Genomic DNA, 17,302 nt, shown 5'->3' with positions numbered 1-17,302 from the left:
TGGAACATTCACACGTTGTCTTAACTTACCTTCTCAAGTTAGCAACAGCTCAGGAAGACGTGTTTCACCTCCCTCCTCCCTTAATTATAAAATCTCTAGTCATAATTCGTTCTTTATGAGCATTGAATTAAAATTTGTATTTGTATGAGATTACGGTCTGGTAAACATAATGAATTAGAACTTACATATCGTCGTCGGATATACAATAAACAACTGCTTATGCTATCTCCTAGACATAGTTCCTCCTCCGTAAACCAACCTCGTCAAACATCTCCGTTGCCATTATCTCCTTTAGTTATGGCTCAGGAAAATCTCATAGTTGAGAAACCCCTTTCGGATTTCTATACGGCCTTACAGGAAGGACCTGCTTCCTACATTAAACTCGATGCGATTGTAGGTGATTTTCGCATTCCGCCAAACATTTTCGGTTTGTTACCTATTTACCATGGTTTAGACCATGAAAAACTGTACAATCATCTTCGTCAGATGCAACAAGTAGTCACCACTTTCCGCCATCCGACCGTTACCAACGAACAAGTCTTGCTTAGGTTGTTTCCCTTCACCTTAGCTGATAAAGCTTCAGTTTGGCTCGCAAGACAAGCACCGCAATCCATTGACACATGAGCCAAGCTCGTACAAGCATTCATGATAAAATTCTATACTCAGAAAAAAACTACAGAAATGCTTCAGAAGATTCAATTCTTTCACCAACATCCCCAGGAATCTTTTTCGAAAGCATGGAGCAGATTTACTAATCTGCTTCTCGAATGTCCCCATCATCAACTCGACACCGTTGTATTAGTTCATTCATTCTTTAATGGTCTCTCTGACCATCAAAAGGAAACATTAGATATCATGAACGGCGGTTGTTTCATGGACAAAGGCGCTACTGAAGAATACACTTTCCTTGAGAAATAGGCTTCACGAAGCACCCATTGGGGAAACACTAATTCTTCCAGATCTTCTAAAGACACTCCTACCAAGGTTACATCTATGTTCGAGGTCAAACCCGATCCGGAATTAAAAACTCTGATCGAGTCCCTAAACAAAAAGGTTGATGCTCTTTCGATTCAAGTAAATGATTAAAAACCCAAATAGGTCATGGCTGCCAACGCTTCCCCATTTCCTCTTTGTTTAAGTCCAGAGCACACCGATTCTTACTGTCCCTTGGTATACGAGTGCCCTCCCCAATCTTCTGAAGAGGCTTGTGCTTTTAACATCCCTAATGCACCTTGGCGACAACATCCAAATTTGGCTTGGGCACCCCCTGCCCAACAACAAGCTCTTCCGGGTGTTAACAACACTTCTGCACGACCACCAGCGAACTACAATTCCTATCGTCAAGAAAATCCTCCATAATTTCAGCAAGGGCAAAATAAGTTTCCCAACAACGCAAATATAGGGTACCAAAACAACCGCAACCTTGTTCCCGCTAATCAAGGATATGGCTACCAAAATCAACCTGTAAACAATAACCGTGAACTTGTTCCTACTACTCCACTGGTACAATCCACTGCCAATAAAATAGCTGAAATTTTTCTGACTTACATGAATCAACAGAATCAAATCTTAGCATCTATCCAACAGTCTCTTCAGCTGTTAGCACAAGATCAAAGTCAAAAGGGCGTGTTCCCTGGCCAAGCAGTTCCAAACCCTATGCCTACAAACACTGCCTTTGAACTCAACAATGCACCAGGATCTAGTAATCCAAGCCAAGGTGAGGTAAATGTCATTACCACTCTTAGTTCTGGCCGAACCATCGATAGTAACATACGTATGCCAGACGAAGAATCGGCGAAAGCCACGGCTGACGTCCTTCCAACTCCTAACTCGCAACCTATAACAGACGAAGTTGTTCCTTCCAAATCTACACCCACGTCCCTAGGGAAAGACACCACTGATCCTTATACGTGATTCTGCCCAAAAGCTCCGTTCCCTGCCGGTTTGGCAAAGAACAAACGTGACAAACATTTCAATGAGATCTGTGAAACCTTCAAAAATTTGACCATAAATTTACCTTTTCTAGATGCGCTTAAGCATTTGCCCAAGCATGCCAAGTTTTTGAAGGACATGTGCACCACCAAACGACGTACGAATGTTCCTCAACAAGCATTTCCCACTGAGCAGTTTCCCTCAATCACTACTACCAATAGTGTGGTTAAATACAAAGACCTAGGTTAACCAACTGTACCATGCATGTTGGGCGACAAGTATACCGCTACAGCACTTTTAGACCTAGGCGCCAGTGCTAACCTACTTCCCTAATACTTATTTAAGCAGTTAGGTCTTCATGAATTAAAACCTACCAATATGACTCTGCAACTCGCGGATCACTCCATCAAGTACCCAAATGGCATAGTAGAAAACGTCATAGTCAAGGTCCAAGATTTTTACTACCCCGTTGATTTTGTCATTCTAGATACCGAAGTGGCCTATGACTCCATTCCTATCATCTTGGGACGTCCATTTCTTGTAACTGCTAACGCTCTCATAAATTGTCGGGATGGTTCAATGACGTTGTCTTTCGGGAACCTTTCTGTCGAACTCAACGTGTTCAAATTAATGAAACAATTTTCCGATCCTATAATGGAGGGTGAGATTAGCTTGGTTGATAGCCTAGCACATGATTATTTCACAAACTCTTTTCCCGAAGATGAGGTACACCAATTTCTTTCTTTTGATAATCCTGAGTTTGACGATGACTCGTACATTAAGGATGTCCACGCTTATTAGAGTCGGTACCACTATTTAACCCTACTGTTACGTTGCTAACTGATTCAGAAGAATCGGACTCGCTCTTTTCCATTGAAGAGATGACCCCTCACGAGTCCTTGATTCCCAATTCTCTAACTCCGGATTTAAAACCTCTACCCTCTAATTTAAAGTACGTCCATCTCGATCCCAATGGTAGTCACCCTATAATAATTTATGCTTACTTAACTACCGACAAAGAAGCATGTTTGATTCGTGTCATTCGTAAACACCGCTCTGCTATCGGTTAGTCCTTAGATGATATCAAGGGAATAGACCCTAGCGTATGCACACATCGTATACATCTCGATGACGGCTCAAAGGCATCGCGAGAACTGCAATGTCGCCTTAACCACGCCATGACAGAGGTGGTAAGAGAGGAAGTTCTACGTTTACTTGATGCGGGTATCATATACCCTATCTCTGATAGTGACTGGGTTAGTCCTGTCCACGTTGTTCCTAAAAAGTCCGGCATTCAAGTTATACAAAATGAAAATGGTGAATGCATTTCCACTCGCATTCCATTAAAATGGAGAATTTGCATTGACTATCGCAAACTTAATGCCAGAACACATAAAGATCACTTCCCTCTCCCATTCATTGACCAAATGCTAGAACGTTTAGCCGGTCATGCTTACTACTGTTTTCTTGATGACTATTCCGGTTTACTTCCAAATTGTCATTGACCTCGGCGATCAAGAAAAGACAACTTTCACATGTCCCTTTGGAACCTTTGCATACAGACGAATGCCTTTTGGTCTTTGCAATGCCCCAGGCACCTTCCAACGCTGCATGTTTCACATTTTTAGTGACATGGTGGAACGTTATATGGAAGTCTTCATGGACGACTTTCCCATTTATGAAAATTCCTTTAACAACTGCATATCCAACCTTTCTAAAGTGTTAACGCGTTGTGAAGAGAAAAATATGGTACTTAATTGGGAGAAGTGTCATTTCATGGTTACCAAAGGACTTGTTCTAGGTCATATCGTTAACTACCTAGTTACTGAGGAAGTTCCTTCCTCTTGGTCACGTCCTGGTCGTAAAAAGTTCTTATCCACTATAAAATATTATTTCTGGGATGACCCTTACCTCTTTAAGTATTGTTCAGACTAACTCATTCGTCGCTGCATTCCCGACTGGGAGCACATCGACGTATTATCCTTTTGCCATGAACAATCTTGTGGAGATCATTTCAGTGGAAAGAAAACTACGGCGAAGGTGTTACAATGTGGTTTTTACTGGCATACCCTTTTTCGCGATGCACACGAATATTGCATAGCCTACATTCATTGTCAACACTTAGGTCGAATTACAAAATGCCATATGATGCCCCTAAATCCTATCTTGATTGTGAAAATTTTTAATGTTTGGGGCATTGATTTTATGGGACCCTTCCCTATTTCTCAAGGTTTTCTCTACATTCTAGTTGTTGTAGACTATGTGTCCAAATGGATTAAGGCACTTGCATGTTGCTCAAATGACCATAAGACTATCGTGAAATTTGTAAAAGAAAACATTTTCTCTCGTTTTGGTGTCCCCAAAGCTATCATCAGTGATGGGGGGTACACACTTTTGTAATAAAATTTTGGGTTTTAATGAAAAAATATGGAGTTACTCACAAAGTTGCAACTCCATATCACCCACAAACGAGTGGCCAAGTGGAAGTCTCCAACAGAGAGATTAAGTCCATTATGGAGAAAACTATCAATCCATCAAGAAAAGACTGGTCTCTCTGCTTATCGGATGCCTTGTGGGCATACCGAATAGCATTTAAAACACCTATAGGGATGTCCCCTTACCACATTGTTTTTGGAAAACCTTGTCATCTGCCAGTTGAACTTGAGCATCGTGCCCTTTGGGACATCAAAAGCCTCAATTACAATATCAACGAGGTAGGTGAGAAGCGAAAACTGCAATTAAATGAGCTTGAGGAGATTCGGAGTGATGCTTATGATCTCTCAAAATCCTACAAAGCTAATATGAAAAGAGTGCACGACAAACACATTTTGCGTAAGGATTTTAAAATTGGCCAAAAGGTTTTACTATACAACTCCAGATTACACATTTTCCCTGATAAATTGAAAACACGATAATTTGGTCCTTTCACTGTGTCAGCTGTGACACATTATGGGGAAATCTCTTTGCTTAATCCACAAGATATCAGCGAATTTCAAGTCAGTGGACAACTCCTAAAACATTGCCACAAATTATGCTCCCTGATAAGAGCCCAAAACTGTAGTTTTAACCCTGTAATAGTCATACTATTAGACCAATTATGTGAGTAATAATTAAGAGTTAACACTGATTACGTGTTTTTATGCACTTCAGGTTTCAAAGTCCATTATGTGTAGAAATGTGCCACTTTAGCGAGATAAAGGAGCAAAGGTCGGTTACTAAGGAGTTCCGTCATTAAAGGCCAAGATTCAAGAAGACAAAGGCTTTCTAAAGCCCGGTCAAAAGCTGAAAAGTCGATGCGGGCAGAAACAGCACACAAAGTCAGCAGAACTTTCGAAGGCTATATCTTTGGACTCAGACCTCGGAATGGGGCCTACCTTATGTCAAAACGACCATCTCGGAAAGAGCTTTCCAATGGTCTAAGCCTTGATCCAATCAGAGGAGCAGAAGTAGACGAAAACTCTGTTGAAACCAACTGCAGCTGAAGAGGCCTTTTTGGACTGAAAGAATTGGGTTTTGGGCTTGATTCTCTAGCCCAAAACATGGCTCCAAGCCCATGCACGATTTTTGGATCTGAATGTATAAAAACCAAAGCTTCAGCTCTTTGTTAATGGTAGATAGTTAATGGTAGATAAGAGGTTAGAAAATAAAAGTAGCTTAGAATAGAAAGTAGCCATTAGAATAGCTTCTAGATCTAGATTTAATTCTTTATGTTAAGTTTAGTTTCCAATCCAATTCTTGTTTTAGATTAAACTCTAGAATCATTATTCTTAATTAGATTGATTAATAAAATAGCTAGTTTGTTAATTTCGATTCTTGTCATTTACATTTGTGTTAGATCTGATTTCATTTATTACTTGTTATTCAATTCTTAGTTATTAATTAGAATTTAATTATTGTTTAATTTAGATTAGTAAATTTCAATTCTTTATATTATGTTTAGTTCTAATTTAATCGGAAATGATTGCGTAATGATTCTCGGCTAAACCTCCATTAGAGGGGGTTGAGAAGCCTTGATGAAAGCTTGATTCCGATTATCGTAGAGTCGTCGCATTTTCCTTTCCACTCTAGAAGCGATTAGTTCACCATAAGAATGGGTTTAATCGTTCACATGCTAGTTATGAATTGGTAGGAATGCCATGTGTAATTAGGGATTAGGAATAACCCTATTGTTACTGCGAGCGAGTCAATTCGGATTCTGACGATTAATCGTTAGTAGGATTAAGTCGAGTTAATGTGGAATCAATCCCCCTCTAACTCCTTATCATAGAATCAACGTAGCATTCCCATAGTTATTTTGATAATCGACTAGTTGCATCTTGTGGGTAGTTGCATCGTAGTCTAGTTCCCACTTCATAAATCTCTCATTAGACTTAAGAGTTAAGAGTACTTATACGTAGAGAACATGAACATGTGGAAGGACTAGGAGTGGAACGAACTTCCTACTCCACTATATCTCATAGGATTGAGAGTAGAATCTTTGATAAACATATAGGATCATAAGATAGTTTTAGTTTACTTACGTTTTGAGTTCATCGTTCATTTCGTACGTAAACTATTTCATTTAATGTTTTATCAAATGGCGCTGCTGCCATCTTAGTTTCACTTTCACATTGTTTTCGTAGAGTAAGTACTTTTCTTAAAGTCCCATTTCACCCACCCACCCTTGTTTGATTCATACTGTGGTTTTCCGATTCAGCGTTGAAAAGTTCCGGACAAAAATACACTGAGTGTGACCCAGCTTTATAAGGGAGAGCTTTTATAGCTATAGCACGGAACATTGAGCATGACCCGCCCCCGTGTGGAGCGCGACCCGCCATAAAAACACTGTAATTTGAAAATTACACGGAGCGCGACCGCGCCCTATGAGAGCGCACCCGCGCCCTTTGCTCATTTTTCCGAAATTCTACAGTTTTGACTCGAACTTTGATTTTTCAAGTTTTTCAGTGTTCTAACTTGTTATATACACTGAACACGCGTAAACAAGACACTATTCATAAGCGAAGCAAGGACCTTGTCGTATTCCTTTCTTCCGCACCTCGCATCTCCTGTTAGAGGTTTATACTAGTATATCAGAATTGTTTGGAGTGTTGATGTGTTTAGCTAAATTTGGTTTTAGCCTTGTATGAGATTAAGGTCTGGCCGAACAAAAACACCTACGTAATTACACAACAACGTCAACAAACAAGTCTATCTAGTATACCACCCACTACACCTCTAGCTACTATTTCACACACATCACCTGACACAATGCCCGACGAAGAAGAGACTCCTCTCTCTGACTTCTACAAAGCCTTGAGCGATAGCCCCAAATCTTGCATCGTTCTAGCAGACCCAGTGGGGGATTTCCGAATCCCCAAATATTTTAATTTGTTACCCATTTTTCATGGATTAGACCATGAAAAACCTTCTCAAATTTATCGTAGGATTGAACAAGTCCTAACAACATTCCACCATCCTACGGTTGGTGCGGAACAAATTAAACTCAGGGTATTTCCTTTCACCTTAGCCGATAAGGCGGCGTCTTGGTTAACTGCCCAAACTCCTAATTCTGTGGACTCGTGGGCTAAACTTGTTCAGCTGTTTATGGAACATTTTTACCCACCCCTAAAGACGGATGAGATGCTTTCCAAGATTCATTTCTTTCGACAAAATCCTCATGAAACATTTTCAGAGGCTTGGAATCGTTTCACCGATCTCCTTATAGAGTGTCCACATCATAACTTAGCGAAAGACACGTTAGTTCGTGCCTTTTTCAAAGGACTTCTACACCACCATAAAGAAGTCCTAGACATAATGAATGGGGGTAGTTTCTAAAGCAAAGGAGCCTCGAGGCTTATAAATTTTTAGAGGATCAAACTAAAGCGAAATAACAACTGGGGTAGTGATGATATCTACCGCCCGCTAGTTCATCAAATACAGTTAAGGCCGCCGGTATGTTTGAAATTAAACACGATCCCGAGCTTAAAACTCTAATCGAATCACTCACTAAAAAGGTAGAGGCCATTTCTGTTCAACAAAAGCCTATCCCGTCATGAACGTAAATTCAAATCCATGTAGTTTCACATTTGGAGCCCCTCGAGCATCCCGACTCCCACTGTCCTATAGCCTATGAATAGGCTTGTTCCATTAATAGTGAACCTAACGCCCCTTGGAGACAAAATCCCAACTTTGGTTGGAGAAATAACCAACACGTCACACCTCCAGGGTACAATAATCAATATGTTAGGCCAACCGCGGTTTAACCAAGCTCCACCACGACAAGGACGAGGGTCAGGGTAATTTTAATAATTATAACAACCAAGTGCAACCTCGACAAGGACAAGCACAAGGTCAAGGTAGTTATAATAATTATAATGCTAATAGAGGTATTGTTTCGGTAAATAATAATTATCAAAATCCACCCATAAATAATTCACGCGAAATAGTTCCAGTCACACCACCCGTGACTACTACACCCACACAACCGGATCGTCTTGACACCTTCATACAAGTAAGCCAAAAACTTTTCCAAACCCTGGCTCAATCTAACCAACAGCTTCTACAATCCGTTAATAATTTAACCCAACAGTTGGCTCAAGATAAAGCCCAACCCAAAGGTGTGTTTCCAAGTCATGAAATACCTAATCCTAAAAAAACAAATACAGCCTTTGAGGTAACCGATAATACTAGTAATGAATATGAAAATGTAGGTGCGCTAAAGGCCATCACCACTCTCCGTTCTGGAAGAGTGGTTGATAACAAAGTAACTATGCCTATAGTTACCCCACCAAGATAGCCCTACACCGCTATTTTACTAGATACGAAATAGAAACTGAAGACCCTACCACTATAGAGGTACCAGTTACAACACAACCTAAGAAACAGAAAGCCACGGTTAAACATCTAGGTGATACTATTGCTAAATATAGACAGAAACCACCGTTTCCATAAAAATTAGCCATGTTAACTAGGGATACAAATTATGAGGAGATTAGGGATGTTTTCAAGAATCTAACTATAAACCTTCCCTTCCTCGAAGCTATTAAAATGCTACCACACCATGCTAAGTTTTTTAAGGAATTGTGTACTACTAGGCGTAAGACAAATATACCAAAAGACGCCTTTTTAACAGAACAATTCCCAACTCTATCTGAACATAATGGAATTGTTAAGTACAAGGACCACTGTCGATCCCTATCAAAATGCACCTTAGGAGATTCCTATACGACGACCGCGTTATTAGACCTGGGGGCTAGTGCTAACTTACTCCCGTTTTATTTGTATAGACAAATAGGTCTAGACGAGATGCAACCCACTAAAATAATGTTGCAATTAGCTGATCGGTCTATTAAGTATCCTAAGGGTGTGGTCGAAAATGTTCTGGTAAAAGTTCATGATTTTTACTATCCGGCTGATTTTGTCATCCTCGATACAGAAGTCGTTAACGACTCTGTCCTGATCATCTTAGGGCGTCCTTTCCTGGCAACTGCCAATGCGCTCATTAATTGCCGCGATGGTTCAATGTGCATGTCTTTTGGCCATCTTGCTGTTGAAGTCAATGTTTCTAAAACAAAGACACAATTACCCGATTCGTCTATGAATGGAGAGGTTAGCATGATCGAAAGCTTTGCTAGAGATTATTTTAACAACACGTTCCCTGATAATCATATGCCCAAATTTCTTTCCTTTAGAAGTTCAGACTCCAACATTTCCATCCCTACTCTAGTCGATACACATATTACGGATGAGGATGAGATAGATGACTTTCTCAAAGATGTAGAGGACTATCATAGTAACGAGGATATGACCAATCTAGATGAGCAATTTGATGAGTTTCTTAGAGCATGTGATAATTCATCCTATCAAGAACTACTTTCCACAACATCCACCTCGACTTCCCTCCTTCCACCCTTTCAATGGAATCTCGAGTTTGCACTCGATCCTTTTGTTTCTTCTGTGCTTCATAATTTTTTAAATCCACCTAGTAAACAAATACTTTAGAAGACAAAAGCGTTTGACACCTTCATTTTTAGACTTGAGACAGTCCCTACACACACCATGAATGAGTTTTGTGCTAAACCCACATCCTCATTTTTTACATGCTATCCTTCTACAACTTATCCATATCGACCATATTCTCCACAACCATTCACTTTTCCACACTTATTTACTAGAACACCCACTCGTTCAAAATGAAAAAAAGGTGCATGCTAGGTTACGTAATAGGGTGATCCGACTTAAGCTTTCATTTCACTAGGTTAAGTCATAGGAAATCTTGGTGCTTGATTATGTTTGGATATGTTTTCTGTGATATTTATTTATGGAATGATCCACAACTATTTCGGTTGTTGATATATGATAAACTACATGTTCATACATATGTTTAGATAAAGTCTCGAGTATCTGACTATAAACGACTCAACTTTTGTGTTTGGTGGATTTCCTTTCATTTCCATATATTGGTGAGTGCACCATTAAGGTAACCGGGCCCTCCCTACGGAGTGTGTGGCTGTAAGTACCGGATCCTAAGTCCACATTTAACATAATTCACGTTTTCCACTCTTGCATGCTTTTCTCGGATTTTTGAGTCATGTTTCTCTATGGGGTGAATTATGTCTTTCTTGTTTATTGTTTTTCTTTTCTAAAAGTATATATATATATATATTAAAGAATAAACATAGTAATCTAGAAAGTCTCGGGAATCTGACTTTAAAAGACCCACTCCTAAAAACAAATTTTCTAAGCTTTGTTGTAAAAAAAATTTGTTTGGGGGTGGGGTGTTCGTGTTTCTGTACTAGAATGTTTATGTCCCATTACAGTTGCTTAGGCCGTTTAATTGTATTATCATCCGGGTTGACATAATCTTGAATTTAGAGTTCAGTCGTTCGCATAACGTATGTCATGCATGCACTTCGAGGCATTTTCCACTATCGTATATGTCATCCACGGTCGGAATAGAGTGTTTTATGGATCATTGGATTGCAAATTCTCTCCTGATCATTTCCATATCTCATTCGCAAAAATCGGACCAGTAACGAAGCGGCAATTTTGATTTGAAGTTTTGCGAAAAAATCGAAAAATTCACAAATTTCGATTTGGGCTTGGGCCCAACCAGCAGCACCGACAACAAGACTTCGCACCCTACCTTTGGCCAACGATCAAATCATCTTCTCGAAACCGCCATTAACTTCACCAAAGCTTCCAAAAACCTAAAAAAAAAATAAAAACAAATAAAAACAAAACCAAATTACCACGCCCACAATCCAAGACCCAACCCAAATCGACTCGAACCGCGACGCCCACAACCTCCACCAATTTCCATCAACAAAAACCACCGGAAAATCAAAATAAAAAAAAATTGGTGCTGCCGCGCCACCACACCACCACCACCACCATCGTTCTTTTTAGTGAGGTATCCTCATTGCTTCCCCTACCTTCTACAAAACCTCAAACCGTATTCAAACTTCCAATGGCTCAACAACGCCGAATTTTACCGAACAAGCTTTTCTCGGCGACCACTTCGCCGTTTTTCACGGTGACGAAATGATCGATGAGATCTGGAATAGCTTGTGGTACTCGACCGAAGTCTATTACCACGAAGACTTAGTCAGATGGTTCTAAAATATGAGGGAGTTGGAGGGACTAGGATTTTGTTACGGTGGCGAAGAGGAGGAAGGAAGTGACTCTTGGGTTGTTGGCGGAGATTCTAGGCATTCCGCCTAGAATCCATCTAACTGTCACGTTGCAGGAGTCCCAATATAATGGGGTAGAGCCATTGATGAACGTGACAGTTACCGAAGGGAACTACAATGCAAGATCGCATTGTGTTCGTCAGGCATCCCTTAGAACCAACCAGCTGGCTGCAGCTCAGTGGATTGGTCAGAACATCCTAGGGAAGGAGAAGGTCAGCGACATCGGCTTGAACTGCCTCCACATCTTATGGATACTCCAGGAGCAGAAGTACGAGTTCTGTATCTTGGAGTTTTTGCTTAGCATGATTAGGGGAGTAGGGAAGTCTGTTGCACCTCTCCCTGTGTTGATGACCAAGATCATGCTGAATTTGAAAGCAGCTCAGGCGTCTGATAGGTCTTACATCACCCTACACCAAAACCCTCGCATCTATAAGGAGTGTGTCCAACGAGTTTGGAGGCTGCCTGAGGATAGAGAAGAAGACGAGGAGGATGGTGGAAACGAGAATGCCGAGGAGGATGGGGAAAATCAGAATGCCTCGGAGGATGAGGAGGACTTGACTTGTTTTGATGCGGATGCCCTGGAGTGGTGTTGGTCAGATGCAGAACGCATGGCTGTGATTCATCGTGGCATCGCGTTAAACAACACTATCTCTGCTGCGAGACCTCCGACTTCGACAGGCAACTATCCATCATAACTTCGAGATCCGTACCCAGAGAGAGGATGAGAGATGGGAACAGATGAGGGCCGAGCTAGAAGCTCAGCGCCAGTTCCGGACCGACATGCTTACACAATTCCCACCTCACGGGGATTCTCCTTCTGAGGACACACCATCGAGGCACGAGCGTCGTCGCCGAAGGACGAATGGTGCTGGCTCATCGGGAGCTCAGGAGCTATCTCCTGACCGTGTGCCCTCCGCTACCAGTACAGGAGTGATTAGGGATAGTATCGTTTGATGTTCTATTTTTATTTGTAGTTTCATTATTGTCACTTATTTTCATGTAAGTTTTATTTCCGTAATTTGAATTTTGTAGTGAAATGTACTTCGAATGAAAATTTTAATATAATGCGGTTATTTTCATTATGCGTGGTTGTTTAATATTGGTCCCACCTTCCCAAATTGTTTGGGGGTGGTTTTATCTATTCCAGCATGATTTTTATATGACCCTCGTCTTAGAATTTATTGCGGAGTCAAGGTGAAAATATAGCCGTTTAGGCATATCTATGAATAAGTATCATTGTAGGATGAAATCTCGATTAAATAGGTAGATTCTATCATAAATTCAACCTAAAAGATACTAGGTTTGTTTTAGAATCAAGAAAATGAGTTGTTTCCGTTTCGAGTTTGGAAATCTTGGTATTTCCGGAAATTGCCGTAAAAACTTTTTGGCAACTTTCCGATTCGTTTTAGCAACTTAAAACCTATATAAACTTCATACATTCTACACTCACAACTCACACTACACCTAACCTCCATCACTCACCTTTCACTCCCACGATTCCCACGTTTTCGCCTCATTTTCGAAGTTTCAAGAACTCCGAAGCACTTCGCGCCCTACAGAGGCGCTTTTCAAGCTCTGCAATTTTTAGTTTTTTGTCGAGCACACTTGCGCCCAAGGTGGTAGCGACCCGCACTCAAACACTGGAATTCCAACTCTTCGTGAGCCTTGATCGGCGCCGACTTCCGTGGACCAGAAAAATTCCAGTTTTTCTGCGGGTAGTTTCGGTTCATTCGCGGCTATTCCAGGCGTAATTTTGAGATGACATCTCCAACATTGATACCGAACAGTCTTTCGAGGATTTGTTCCAAAGCACTACTTATGGTGCTTGGTTTTGTGAGGCGATCACATCGTTAATGCAGGGGAGCCGCTTATGGTAAGACGATGCACTTTATTCTCCAACACTAGCATCTTATTTTTACGATAACTGCATTTTCTTTGAAAGACCAGATGGAGAACAAGTGTTCTCCATCAACATTGATAATGAACCAATGGAAATTACCAGGTTCTTGCTAGCATTTGTTCTTGGACTTGCTATGCCCGCTGAAATACAAGACCCATGGTGCTATTGGGTAGATAATATGTATGTCTACACTTATGAGTTTTTGCATGAGTTCTATGGGGTAAGCATTTTCCGTATCGAGGACCAAGGGGACATAGGAACTGTTATATTTTGGATCATGCTAAACATTTGAGGGGAATGGCGTTTTTCTTCTGTGAATGATGCCACTTGTAGCGTCTTCCTTGCTTTAGCAACGGGACGTATGTGTCATGACCTTCCCCGAACCTTGATGTCTAGTTTAGCTCGATCCCATAGCATGAGGCATAAGTTCCTTCTTATGCCTGTTCTAGTTTCCCGTATTATGCTATGTTTCTTTCCTGTTTTTTGTACACGTTTCACGGATTGGATTACGGTGCGATTAATCGCATAACCCACCAATAGTATTATTCGATCTTTCCGTGCAATGACTTGGCACGGGTGGAGGATACAACCTCATCAGGTTGCACCCTACACCCCGTCAGACCAAGTGGCTCTTAATAGGTTAGCAATAATAGATGATAAATGGTGGGAAGCCTGGCAAATTATCATGGCATGGCAGGACGCAAAGGAACCTCACTTCTTTATAGAAGAAGAGGATGAGGAAGATGATGAGTAATGCGGGAGATAAGGTAAGTTTTCATTCTAGTTAGTGTCTGCTTATGTCCCAAGCAATTTCATTCTTGTTAACCCCATAATGGGTAGAACTCGTATAGAGTTGCGTCAGTTTTTATTTCCAATGTTAGTATGTTCTAACTTTATTTTGCAGATGTTCCTGAATTTCACACGTTTCAATGGTATTTTTCCTACCCTCGTTATTTACAATACTTTGAGGACAAAGCATGCTTCTTGTTTGGGGGCATAGAAACACGTGTAATTAAGGCATCTGTTAGGATATAGATATGTATAATATGCATTTGTTTTCTAGTTAAAATTTCAAAAATTCAAAAATATAAATAAATAAGTTCATGCTATACACTTAGGAATATTGGTATTGTTTTCCTTCTCTATGCTCTTAACAATCTAGAAGTCTCACGTAGCTTTTGCATCAGAATAATTGTTAGAAACTTAGGTTAATATATATGTAATAATCTTTGCATCTATCTATAAATATATTACATGAGTATCTATGATTGTTAGCAGTAAGTTTCTGAAATCTAGGCTAGAATACTTATTCTACAAATCCTGTGAGAATATAGCCTAAAGCCTTATATGAGCAAAACATTTGAGAAATGACACAAGGAGAGAAAATAAAATCCGGATAGAAAATCACCGTCCCCACTTGTTTGATCACTAAAACCATATCCTAAGCGAGAATTTAGGCCCTCTTTGGATCGATATAGCCAGAAATTCAAACCTGTGAATTATTTTCCGCTAGTCGACCCTCTGAGCCTTTCTTTAGCCTTTCATAAACCACAAATCCTTTACCCTGTTACAAAAAAAAAAAAAAAATAAAAAATTCAACCTACCCAATCTAGAATAAGTCTGAGAATAGAATGAGGAAGAAAGAAGAAGAGAAAAACCTGTGTAAACAAAAGTTAGTTAATTGCTTGAGAAAATAAAGAAAAAGAATTTCCATCCTAAGAAAAAAAAAAAATAAAAATAGAAATAAAATAAAAACTCAAAAAAAAAAATAGAATAAAAGGAGTCAAAAGCCAAAGAAAAAGAAAAAAATATGGCTAAGGATGGAAACAAAGTATAGAAGCAAAAGAAAATAACAAGGTTTTCTCTAAGTTACATAATATGAAAACTCTATTATCTCAGACTTGTCATTTTTGAATATCCATTTCTTTCCTTCTTAAACCATCTCCTAATCCCCGCAACACCTAATAAAGACCTCTAGCTAAATTAGGAATAGGTTAGTGTGATAGTAAGTGGCAGATGTGTTTGATCGACTCCGGCTTCCTTGTTGTCATTGAGATTGTAAAAGTAAAGTGTGCCCACATCGGAGTAGATGTGGAACTTGAGTGGAAAAATCAGAGTGTTGTATCTTGACTATTATTGTGAGAACCTATTTAAGGACGCTATTCCGAGTTTCAGAAATGAACCTGCTAGGCATTTCATAGTATTATTCATTGTATATATGTTTATTGTAGATGATTGATTATTATGCATATATTAGCTTAGGTTTCGACTTGATTACTCTATATACATTGCTAGTGAGAGGTATAGTTAATTTAGAGCATGAATAAGGAAACAATAGCTTTATTTCTTAGTCGTTGTAGTATAGGTGAAGTTTGTGAGTACCTTCACTGGAAAACTCTCACGAGGCTATAACTCGTCCACTAGGGAATTCCTAGTGGTTTAAGGCCTTGTTGCATATGGTCAATGCAATCGCACTCAAATAAAGCGAGTAGATAGAACTCCATTTTTGGTCACTTATTCTAATTTCTCATCTTTGCTTGAGGACAAGCAAAATGCTGTTTGGGGGTGGTTTGATAAGAGCCCAAAACTATAGTTTTAACCCTGTAAGAGTCATACTATTAGACCAATTATGTGAGTAATAATTAAGAGTTAACACCGATTACGTGTTTTTATGCATTTCAGGTTTCAAAGTCCATTATGTGCATAAATGTGCCACTCTAGCGAGATAAAGGAGCAAAGGTCGGTTACTAAGGAGTTCTGTGATTAAAGGCCAAGATTCAAGAAGACAAAGCCTTTCTAAAGCCCGGTCAAATGCTGAAAAGTCGACACGGGCAGAAACAACACACAAAGTCAGCAGAACTTCCAAAGGCCATATCTTTGGACTCAGACCTCGGAATGGGGCCTACCTTATGTCAAAACGACCGTCTCGGAAAGAGCTTTCCAATGGTCTAAGCCTTGATCCAATCAGAGGAACAGAACCAGAAGAAAAGTCTGTTGAAGCCAACTGCAGCTGAAGAGGCCTTTTTGGACTGAAAGAATTGGGTTTTGGGCCTGATTCTCTGGCCCAAAACATGGCTCCAAGCCCATGCACGATTTTTGGATCTGAATGTATAAAAACCAAAGCTTCAGCTCTTTGTTAATGGTAGATAGTTAATGGTAGATAAGAGGTTAGAAAATAAAAGTAGCTTAGAATAGAAAGTAGCCATTAGAATAGCTTCTAGATCTAGATTTAATTATTTATGTTAATTTTAGTTTCCAATCTAATTCTTGTTTTAGATTAAACTCTAGAATCATTATTCTTAATTAGATTGATTAATAAAATAGCTGGTTTGTTAATTTCGATTCTTGTCATTTACATTTGTGTTAGATCTGATTTCATTTATTACTTGTTATTCAATTCTTAGTTATTAATTAGAATTTAATTATTGTTTAATTTAGATTAGTAAATTTCAATTCTTTATATTATGTTTAGTTCTAATTTAATCGGAAATGATTGCGTAATGATTCTCGGCTAAACCTCCATTAGAGGGGGTTGAGAAGCCTTGATGAAAGCTTGATTCTGATTATCGTAGAGTCGTCGCAATTTCCTTTCCACTCTAGAAGCGATTAGTTCACCATGAGAGTAGGTTTAATCGTTCATATGCTAGTTATGAATTGGTAGGAATGCCATGTGTAATTAGGGATTAGGAATAACCATATTGTTCTGCGAAGCAGTTCAATTCGGATTACGACAATTTGTCGTTAGTAGGATTAAGTCGAGTTAAGGTGGAATCAATCCCCCTCTAACTCCTTATCATAG

The 17,302-nt window shown here is 39.7% G+C and overlaps 1 protein-coding gene and 1 pseudogene across 1 annotated transcript in view; both read right to left on the bottom strand.

The window, feature by feature from the left end:
* The window catches only part of LOC147504267 (uncharacterized), a 64,716-nt gene that overhangs the window by 17,037 nt on the left and 30,377 nt on the right, over window positions 1-17,302 (bottom strand). The gene's annotated exons all lie outside the window — the stretch shown is intronic.
* Window positions 7,562-7,655, bottom strand: LOC147504268 (small nucleolar RNA R71; annotated as a pseudogene).

Source organism: Coptis chinensis, chromosome 4, assembly GCF_015680905.1.
Source record: "Coptis chinensis isolate HL-2020 chromosome 4, ASM1568090v1, whole genome shotgun sequence".
Classification (NCBI taxonomy): Eukaryota; Viridiplantae; Streptophyta; class Magnoliopsida; order Ranunculales; family Ranunculaceae; genus Coptis; species Coptis chinensis.
Note: the sequence above shows the minus strand (reverse complement) of the source record. Positions and strands in the feature narration are given on the sequence as shown.